Raw genomic sequence first — 11255 nt, forward strand, 5'->3', positions numbered from 1 at the left:
AATGTTAAGAAAAATCTGAACTTTGCAAAGACTGGGGAAATGTTTTACACATGACAAACTTGGTACATGCTGATGTACATGGTGGTTGGGGGCAGCAAATGAAGACTGTGCATCACTGATTTCTGTGATTGTTAATTCGATTCCATAAACTCTGACATATGGGCCCTGGTATATGGAAAGATTGATTAAGCTAGAGGTGGAAAACCCATACCTCTGCAGAAAATCCATCAGAAGACATTTTGCTGTGAAAGACAGAGAAGGAAGATTCACTGTTGTGGCTTCAGATATGAAACTGGAACAGACGCTCCAGAGATCACAGAAAAGCTCCATGGAAATTCTTGGTCAGAAAATTAAAAGTGAATATGTTGCTTAATGGCAGCTAGTTTACTATGAAGTCCATGAAGTCCTTTCTATCTGCAATGCTTTCAGAGAGATGACAAATTCAGAATTAATGGACCATCATGAAACTGTTCCTCACCATGAACTTGTGGGAAAGAGAGGGGAATGTTTTATAACTTTGTTGACTCCCTTCTTAATTTCAAGCAGCAGCAAGGAAACCGCTTCGAAATGACTGAGCCTGTGCGACTACACAACTTTGTGACCAAACAATATGTGGATAATGATATAAAGACAAATCTGCTAGATGTCCTGAAACATGGATCAAAACCATACGCAGAACTGAAGCAGGAGAGATTTGTATTGAAAGAGAAAAAGCTATTTGACATAATCACGAAAGCTAAGCTTCTACGCTTTAACTGCCATAGGAGGAGTTACATCCAAGCAGCCTCTACAAAACAGATTACAAAAAAACAGCTTTTACAAGCACATAGACATACGGATGTAGCAAAAGAAAGGGATGAATTTATTAAGGACATTCTGTCACATAATCTTCTTCAAACAAACACATTTTTTGATGGAGATGCTGCAACCAAACCAGTGAAGAACAAACTCATACAGGAGCTCAAAAAAATATTTCACCTGAAGAATTTCTATGCGGAAAGATATCCTCTCCTCATTAAAAACTGCTGTTGTTTTGGACTATATGTCACAATTTCGAATGGTCAAATTTCATCCATGCAAAACTTCATAGAGATCGTTCAGACTGTTCTACAGATATCAAAGTCAGTGTGCACCTTGCAAGAACTGCAGATTGTCTTTGACAGTTATCTTGAACTATCTGTCAAAGAATGTGTTGAGAATCAGACATATGTCTTCAAGTGGAACAACTGACCTTGTTAACACAAGGCACAAACGGTATGGGGCATCAGTGACCGCACCTATCCACTAATTGGATTAAGGTAATTCTTGTTCTGGGTGCCAAGGACCTGAGACGCAATACCCCTATGCCCCCTATGGAAAACTCCACAGAATAATTTTACACAAACAAAGAGATCCGGCACTCTACTCAATAATAGAACATATTGTAAATAACAAAATTTCAGATCCAGTCAGCAGGTCTTTGTATATCTTCTCTTTATTTAATATCTTCATTAAAAGGAAACAACAGTAGCCAACGCGTTTATCCCTAAGTACTTCTTCAGGGCTACCAACAAACGTATGTGAAAATAATTTTAGAAAATATGTGCAATATTATTTACAAATATGTATGTACAGATTAAAAATCACCAATTATAATACAGCTTTTTTTTTTTTAAAGATGTGAATTTTGTTTAAGTCACATTCAATACAGACTAGTTTCCTATCCATTCATATGTATTTCCTATGGATATAGACAATAACCAGTTACATTTTGATAAACATCACGAAACTGGGAAAACTTTAAAATTCCCTTAGTACGTACTATTCAAAACATGAGCTGCTGGCAAACACATATCTAAATTACATCCTGTTTGATGAATTATATTGAGGGTCAGATTTCTATTTTACCATTCAGGTATTAGAAGCAATTTCACTTTCAATAACATTGATAGCTAAACACAGAAAATGGGCAAAGCACACTATTTAAAACATCATCACACTCTATCCTGAGGGATATCTGTCATCATGAAATATTTCGAGAATTTCGTCATTTCTGTGATCTTTAATATTGATTTGATACATAGATTATATAAAAAAAAAAATGTACACCAAAAATTCTATCCAAGGTTGTTAGAGTACGCTTACCCAGTATTTTCTCAATGTGTCTGTTTCAATTTTCACAATAAAGAAGAACTTGTAGTATATCAGTCACATCCAGAAACCTCCTATGTGCCACGGCTAACACCCTAAATTCGCTGCTATGGCAAGACATCCAAAGCAGGGACGAATCTCAAGCAAGATCTTACTTGAAGGAAGCCCTGGGGGCCACCAACCAATTTGCGACTTGGGATATGCAACTTGGGCACAACACGTTTAAAAAACTGGTTTGGAAAAACGTAAAATCTCTTTCCTTATGAGAGGACAAGGCCGCATTCACAAAAAGAAACCACGCATGGATGACCTTAAACTCATATAAAACCCTGACACCACAACCATACTTCAGTCAGGGCTATTCCAAGGCCATAAAACTGCGGTTCTTGAAACTCAGATTAGGGGTCTTGCCGAGTAGAGAGCATCTTCCACCATGGCTCAGGAGCAAAGGCCAAGAAGCCTGTCCGCTCTGTAATCATGAAAAGGGCGATATCCTCCACCTGACTTGCCTCTGTGAAGAGCTTCGGCTAGCCCGCCAACACCACCTAAAGGACCAGTTCAAGCAGTTAGGGACTAGCACTAGAAGGCAAGCAGTGCTTGCCTGCATGAACCCTGCAAATACGAAACTGAACTGCAGATATGTTAAGTTCCTTGTGATGACCGAGCACAGACTGTTAAACCCACTAAAACCGGCGATCAACTACACAGACAATAAGTAGGAGGTCATTAGAACGCCAAGGAACACGCTGCCCTGCATCAGGGAAAAAACGCTGTTGGACAATTACTCTGGGGTTTTTTTCTGCACGCTTTTAAAAATGATGATTATATTGAACACATTTTTAGGCTATTTTAAATTTTTGTAAAATGTTTGCACTAGTTTTAATTAACTATGCATAATAAACTTACTTACTTACTTACTTACTTAGGATATAGACAATAACCAGTTACATTTTGATAAACATCACGAAACTGGGAAAACTTTCAAATTCCCTTAGTACGTACTATTCACAACATGAGCTGCTGGCAAACACATATATAAATTACATCTTGTTTGATGAATTATATTGAGGGTCAGATTTCTATTTTACCATTCGGGTATTAGAAGCAATTTCACTTTCAATAACATTGATAGCTAAACACGGAAAATGGGCAAAGCACACTATTTAAAATATCATCACCCTCTATCCTGAGGGATATCTGTCATCATGAAATATTTGCGAGAATTTCGTCATTTCTGTGATCTTTAATATTGATATTATACATAGATCATATAAAAAAAAAATGTACACCAAAAATTCTACCCAAGGTTGTTAGAGTACGCTTACCCAGTATTTTCTCAATGTGTCTGTTTCAATTTTCAGAATAAAGGAGAACTTGTAGTATATCAGTCACTTCCAGAAACCTCCTATGTGGCGAAAGCTAGAAAGATGGAGCTTACGTTAATGTCAAGGTCCTATTTTTAAAATAACTTAAACATAATTTTTTAACTGATCAAACATACCTCTGTTAAATTAGATGTAGTTTTGGGTCCCAAGCGTCAGGACCGTTATTTGTGATTAGTTCGGTTTCAACATTCATTAGTGATGGAAGTGCGGTGTTTAGCCTATCACAACCTATAAAAAAAAGTAACTTTTAGTATTTATTGAGCAAAAGTAGTCTCCCAATATTTACAACCTAAAAGTTCGTAAAACTTTTATGTTTTCCCAGTTTCGTAATGTTTATCAAAATGTAACTTGTTATTGTCTGTATCCTTAGGAAATACATATGAATGGATAGGAAACTAGTCTGTATTGAATGTGAGTTAAAAAAAATTCACATCTTTTCCTTTTTTTTAAAAAAATAAAGCTGTATTATAATTGGTGACTTTTAATATGTGCATACATATTTGTAAATAAGATTGCACATATTTTCTAAAATTATTTTCACATATGTTTGTTAGTAGCCCTGAAGATGTCCTTAGGGACGAAACGCGTTGGCTACTGTCATTTCCTTTTAAAGAAGATTTTGAATAAAGAGAAGATATACAAAGACCTGCTGACTGGATCTGAAATGTTGTTATTTACAATATGTTCTATTACTGAGTGGAACAACTGACCTTACCTGCATCAAAAAGTCGATACCTGTGCAACTTGATAAATTCTGGTCATCAACATCAAACAAGACGAAGTTTGAGATGTTAACTCGCTCAAGCATTGCTGATGCTTCAGTGAACCAGAATTTCCAATTATTGCAAGTGGAATGATTGTCAATAAGGAGTTGGTGCCAACAGAGATATATTCGAAAGGTACAGGCCATATTGTTGAAGAACTTAACAACAAATTGGAGGAAGCTGACGTTCATGTTGTGCCACAAGTTGAGTGGGCTGTTTAAAATGGTTCCAATTGAGTCACTGTACAGTTAAATGACAACAAGGTTATTATTGTACTACTTAAATTTGTTGCAGTGTTCATAAGTCAAGGATTGTCAATGTTATGAATACGTTATGGAACAGTTGAGAAAAGACACCTAATCTTGCTTCATATTCTGTGCAAGAAACTTGACCAGTGTTCTTATCGAGGCGCATATTTTTACGGGTGATGACGGTATGAGCAAAATGGACACAAAGCTTGAAGCTTTAAATTCTGAACCTGTGAAGTTTCAAAAAGGATTTGCTGAGACAAAGAAGAATATGGACCACATGCATCAAGCATAGTACCAGTCGTAAACGGGCCGATACGCCGAATCGGCCCCTTTGCAACCGGTATTTTGCCATTTGGGATGCATCAACCCAAAAGCAATTAACAAAATAGGTAATCGCAAATTTTGTGATTACCTATTTTGCAAATGCAGTTAGGTAATTGCAAATTGCAATTCACTAAATGTGATGCATTATGCATTTGCAAATTGTGTTTTTGCAAGTAGGTATCGCAAATTACCATCAAATTCAAATTGATGGTAATTTGCAATTCCTTTGAAAAAAAATTCAAAGTGCATTGTGGTGCATACCCATGCCCTTAAGGCAAGTGTGTTCACCACATGTGCATACTTACCTTTTTTGGGGGTGAATCAGGGTGGCTTTTTGGCCCCCTTGCAACCTTGAAATTGCATGAGCAATTTGCGAGTACCTATTTGGTACTCGCAATTTGCAAATGCAATGCCATTCCTTAATAGCGAATTGCAATTTGTGATTCGCTATTAAGGAATATGTAGGAATCGCAATTTGTTTTGCAAAACCTACATGCATAGGTAATTGCCACTTCTTAATAGCGATTCCTTAAAAATCACTATTAAGGACTTGCAATTCCTTGCTTTGATGCATGTGCCCGTATAACTTTAAAAACATAGAAAATACCTTGTGCATCCGTGGAAAATGAGTTCTGACCATCACACATCAGTACAGTGAGTGCAAGAGCTCAGTCCCCCTATGTGACCTTCCACCGACATCATACCAGACTTCGTAGCCAATTTCCTGTGCAAGGTATTCAATGGAATAGTCTCATCTGGCTGCTACCCAGCTGTCTGGAAGGAAGCTATTGTCCGCCCGCTCCTTAAGAAACCTAATGCTGATCCCTGGGAGTTAAAGAATTTCCGACCTATTTCGATCCTCCCCGCCCCGGTAAAAATACTAGAAAAACTCTTAAATACTGAATTTAAGAAGTTTTTTGACTCACAGGGAATTCTTGATCTCTCACAGAACGGATTCTGCACCGGTCATAGAACCGAATCTGCCCTTATTGCAGCCACTGACTGCATTCGGCTGCAGGTAGACCAAGGAGGTTCGGCGATGCTGATTCTGCTTGAATTATCAGCAGTATTCGACACCGTCTCCCCAGTGCACATGGTCCAATGGCTGCAAGATATGTAAGTCATGGGAAAAGCCCTGCAGCTTCTTCATTCCTTTTTAACAACCAGACTGCATACTGTTAGTTGTGGAGGTTTTAGTACAAAAGCTTTCTCTCTTCCATGCGGGGTCCCTCAGGGCTCTTCACTTAGCCACACCCTTTTTAATTTATATGTGACCCCCCAGGCCAAATTGGTGAGATCCTATTGATTTCAGGTGCTCTCCTATGCGGACGACACCCAGATTATCGTTTCTATAACCAATGACCTACATTCAGTTGCAGAGAGGTTCAACACTTGCATGTCCAACATTGTTCGTTGGATGAAGGGCAATTCCCTTTAGATCAACACTGACAAGACAGAAGTATTCGTTTTTGGACCTCAGAATGCCATTTGGTCGAATGTGTGGTGGCCCACTAAATGCGGACCCCTTCCAACCCCGGTCAAAACAGCTAAAAATCTGGGGGTCATATTCGATGAGGGGCTGACTTTTGACGCTCAAGTCCACCATACAGTTGGTACGTGGGTTTATATTTTAAGAACCCTCAGAAAGGCGCTTCCACTCATTCCTCCTGAACTACATTGGCCAACCATCATTGCTCTGATTACCTCTCGTCTTGATTACTGCAATACCCTCTACCTTAATATCTCCACTACATCACTGAATAAGCTCCAGGTGGTACAGAATGCAGCAGCAAGACTGATTCTTAAGATTCCTAAACATCAGTCTGCTAGAGAGGGGATCCATACACTACATTGGCTCCCCACTAAGGAGCGCATCTCATTTAAGGTCGTAAGCAGAGTATATAAGGCCATGCATAGCAAAGGCCTGCCCCAAGTCAAGTCTTTGTTCCAATGGTATATTCCAGGGAGGACCTTGAGATCATCCTCACAAAACAAACTAGTCTTGCCCAGATTCCGCAGATCTAGATGGGGAAGCAGCTCCCTCTCTGTCGCCACCGCAAAACTGTGGAACTCTCTCTCCTTGGCCATCGTCAATGCTAGCTCTCTCCTGGCTTTTAAGAAACTCCTGAAAACTTGGCTGTTCCCCTCCTTAGCTGCTGTTGCGCTCTTTCCCCCTTTTTTTGTCTGCTTAGCGCCTTGACACCTTCGGGTATAGAGCGCTTTACAAATACTATCCTATCCTATCCTATCCTTTATTCTGTGTGTGGACACATTAAAAGAGCATTCTAGTTGATCAGAAGATGTGAAAATGTATTGTATCATGTATATGTTGAGTAAGCTCCATGTAAATTTGGTTGAGAAGACATTAAAGGGGTGCTAAAACCTGCGAAATTCCTAAAGCCTATGCCCACAGAACTTATACGTACATGTACTTGCAAAACCTGTGCTACAAAAAGATGTCCCTGTAGATATGCTGTTCTCAAACATTCAACATTTTGCAGCCATGAGCAATTGCTGAAACAAATAAAGAAAGTGAACTATGAAAATATGTCAAAAACATGAGTGATAAACATTGTTTTTCATATTCAGAGCATAAACATTGTTTGGTGTATACCTAAATGGATTAAAAAACATTATTATTTTATTTGTTTTTATATATATCCCTTCAGTCTCTATTATAGCTGACATTTTTGAAAATGGTGGAAAGATTGCTCTGAGGACTTATTTGCTGTCTCTTTAAGACTATTTGATCCTCCAAAACCTATGTTTTGACACCAAAATGAAGTATAAAGGTCTTATGGGTCCTGAAATATTACATCATCACTGAAACACATCTGCTATTTCTAAAAATGTCATCTAGAAAATGTTGGCTCGGATCAGCAAACTCTCCCCAAGCTAAATTACTTCTCTAATGATCCAAAAACACAAATCAAAAATGAAAATCTCTGGACAACAATATTTTTATGGAGGTATATCAGGGGGCCTGGATTATTTCTGGGATTAGAGTACTTTTTTTGGATTTTGACAGTATATCTTAAAAAATCTTTCACTGTGTTTATGTACTTGCCACAGTGTGTATATCTATGGTACATCAAAGTTCTCAGGGTCTTCACTGCTTGTCAGTATGTTGTGACACGCAGATACATTTCAATTGAGTTATCTTCTTGTCATGTGTGTATGACAATAGAGGAGGGTGTGTGCACATCTGTGTGTGTATGCTTCCTTTTTTGTGCATGTGTGTGTTTGTATAAGGTGTGTACTTTTCTCTCCTTGCACCATGCCTTGGGCTGGTTGCTTTGGTTTTCCCTATTGCTTTGCAAGCTATCTTTTTTTTATCTGTGTCGGCTCCTGTGCATTGCAATTTCATATGTGAAGTTCATAGTCAGTAGTAGGCCATTTCCAGACAAATTCAGGAAAATTCAATTTTCTTCAGCAAAGTTTCCCAAGTACAGCAACTTTGTCCGAGTGCACCTAAAGATTACTTGGTCCTACTGCACATTGCAGGTCCAAGATTCAAGGACCAGCTATATGCCACTTTGGCAACCTGCCCCTGCAGTCCCCTTACCTTGCAAATATGATGTGTGGAGAAGCTGCAAGTGGGTAAGGTAGGTGGTGGTATGGGTCAATAGTGGATTTGCATCACACAACCCTGCAGCTGGAGTTATGGTGGCAGCAGTAGCAGGGACATGAATGGCAGCAAGGGGCGACTCTGGCCAAGAACAGGAAATGGAGCTCGAATAGTTTTGCCTGCTTGAAAGAGTCGTTGAAACCGTCCCTCTATTTTTTAACAAAATCACAAGCTTCACAAAAGTTACGAAAATAGTTTGCAATTAAATATTCACGAAACTGAAGTCTTTACAATTCATAATCCCTTCATTATTATCCCTGCCCTAAAATCCGGTCGTTGTATTTGTAAAGTCTATGTACAGTAATTAATTCCTTTTTGCTAAAAAGCAGAAAGTGCCATAAAAGAGACCATTTCAGCAAATAATCTCACTGTGCTCGCCCCCACCCTGTTAAGTATCACAGAAAGCTGCACATTCCTTTAAAAGGTAACACAATTTATGTCATCGAGGGTGTTGGCTTCATATTTCACTTCCCAAGAGCAGGCCTTCATGTGGTAGCTGGGATGGTCTCATGAACCAGCAAAGTTTCCTTAATGAAGAATGTGATCTAAAGGTCTGGCTCTCAGTTTCCTTGAGCAGCAGCATAGCCTGCATGCTAGCAAAACTCCTCCCTGAGCAATGGTGCCTGCAGCTTCTTGAGCCCCTTGTCATTGCAGAAAGTCGTAGTGCAGATACAGGGAGTTGTCATTAACGTCTTATTGCCTGTGTATTAGCAATATATTAGGGCCATCATAGTCCATCCATTAAGGTGCCCTTAGGCCCACCTCAAGGCGTGTGGGGCCTCCAACATACTGTCAGAGAGTGACTGATGGCATGGCCACTCTGTGATGTTTCATGGGGTACTTCAGAGAGTGGCTGCACATTCAGGTAGAATGCATTTGTACTCTTTCTTTCTGTAAAGGGAAACTCCCACCCTGCATATTTGTGAAACACTGTCCAAGTTTCCTCTCTTAGATGTCCGGTTAGGCAAGAAAAATGGGCAACAAATCAATATTTCTTACCAAGAGTCACACAATTAGATCAAATGGGAAAGCCACCATTATAACTGAAGTCTCCTGGCTCTGAAGTCTAGTGGCCCCCAGTATCAGGAATGGTGCCCTTCCACTGTGGCAGTACCTTACAGATCCCTCTACTGTGGGTTTGATCATAGTATTGCTGCATGTTTGAGAGTTGTTTCTGATGTAATTGAGATTAGCGTGGAAACCTTTTTTTCTACACCAATTTCCTCAGGTAATTCCTGATTTCCTGGACCTTTTCTGAGGACATATTCAGCCAAGTTATACCTGAACAATAAAATAAAATAGAAACATAAAATGGTAAAAACTACCATTTTATGTTTCTGCCTCTCGCACTGTGAGAAAGCTGGAGTGCCTGGTTGGGGCAGGAGGGTGGGTGGTGAGCTTGAGGGCAGGGGGCAGTGGCTTACTGTCAGACCTGGCACATTGGCGTGGGTCTCCCTTCCTTTTTTCGCTGTTGCCTCATATGTTTTTGCTGGTGTTAGTTGTTCAGGGCACTGTGCCACTGCTGTCCAGTGCCACAGTGCAAGTGCTCCCTATTGTAAATTGATGTATGATTTGTGATTCCATGATTGGTTGGTTTGGTTTACCTGTCTGACCCTAGTACAGTGCACCAGGAGTGCCCAGGGCTTGTAAATCCAGATACTGCTGGTGGGCTTGCAGCACTGGTTGTGCCACCCACAGAAGCAGCCTGTAAAAGTGTGTCTAAGATCTGCCATTGCAGAGCCTGCGTGCAGCCTGGTACTGTCATGCTGACTGGGCAAGTGCACCCACTTGCCAGTCCCTAAACCTTCCCTTTTCTTCATATCAGACACCCCTATGGTAGGCCCAAGGGCAGGGTGCATTGTAAGTATAAGGTAGGACATGCCCTGGTGTGTGTGGCATGTTCTAATAGTGAATTACAGCCATTTCCGTTTTTCACTATTGCAAGGCTAACTGTTCTCCATAGGCCAGAATGGGCAGTTTGGTCATTACATTTTATAATCTTAACTGACTCAGGGAACATGGTAGAAATTCGAATTTAGTATGCCTGAACTCAGGATGATAAAATACATCTTTTAGTGAAGGTGGTTTTAACATTCTGTGTTTGAAAATGCCACTATTAGAAAGTAGGCATTTTCAAAGGTGGAGTAGGTGGAGAAGTGTGGCTCACTGGTTAGAGGAGGCAGATCTGCAAGCAGAGGTCAGCTCAGGACCAGGGTTCAATTCCTGGCTCGGCTGGGTCTTGAGTCCATAAATGTCCATGGACTCGATAATTCTCGCTCCAGTGCATACTCGACTCATGGGTTCACACTCTGCGACTCTGGGCAATAGCTTGCTTAATCTCCACATGGGCCCCTCGCGGTGGGATGCCTGGCTTTCACCTTGTGGATGCCCTGCCGGGTTATCTCACAGGGGAATACCAGGACGGGTTCCCTAAGCAAGCGCTTAGAGACTGCTTGGTGATTTGCGCTATATAAATTCCTGCACATTTACATTCTTGTCTAACCATTCAAACCTGCCTCTGCTAGGCTGTGTATTCCCTGTCTGGAGTTTTGAGTGACAGGGCTGGGGAATTCCAGGAGACAGGGTGAGGTTTCCCAGTAGTGAATAGAGAGATCTACATCTAGATTGGTGGGAGGAGTTGCACCTGGGACCTGAATAGGGCTGTGCCTTCCCTCCACAATGCTGGCTCCCCCTCCTGTGGTGCGTCTGATGTCTCTGCCCTGCACTCTGAAAGGAAAGAAGGAGTCAGGTAAACAAAGTGCTTCAGGACTGA

This window comes from Triturus cristatus, chromosome 5_2 (genome assembly GCF_964204655.1).
Source record: "Triturus cristatus chromosome 5_2, aTriCri1.1, whole genome shotgun sequence".
Lineage (NCBI taxonomy): Eukaryota > Metazoa > Chordata > Amphibia > Caudata > Salamandridae > Triturus > Triturus cristatus.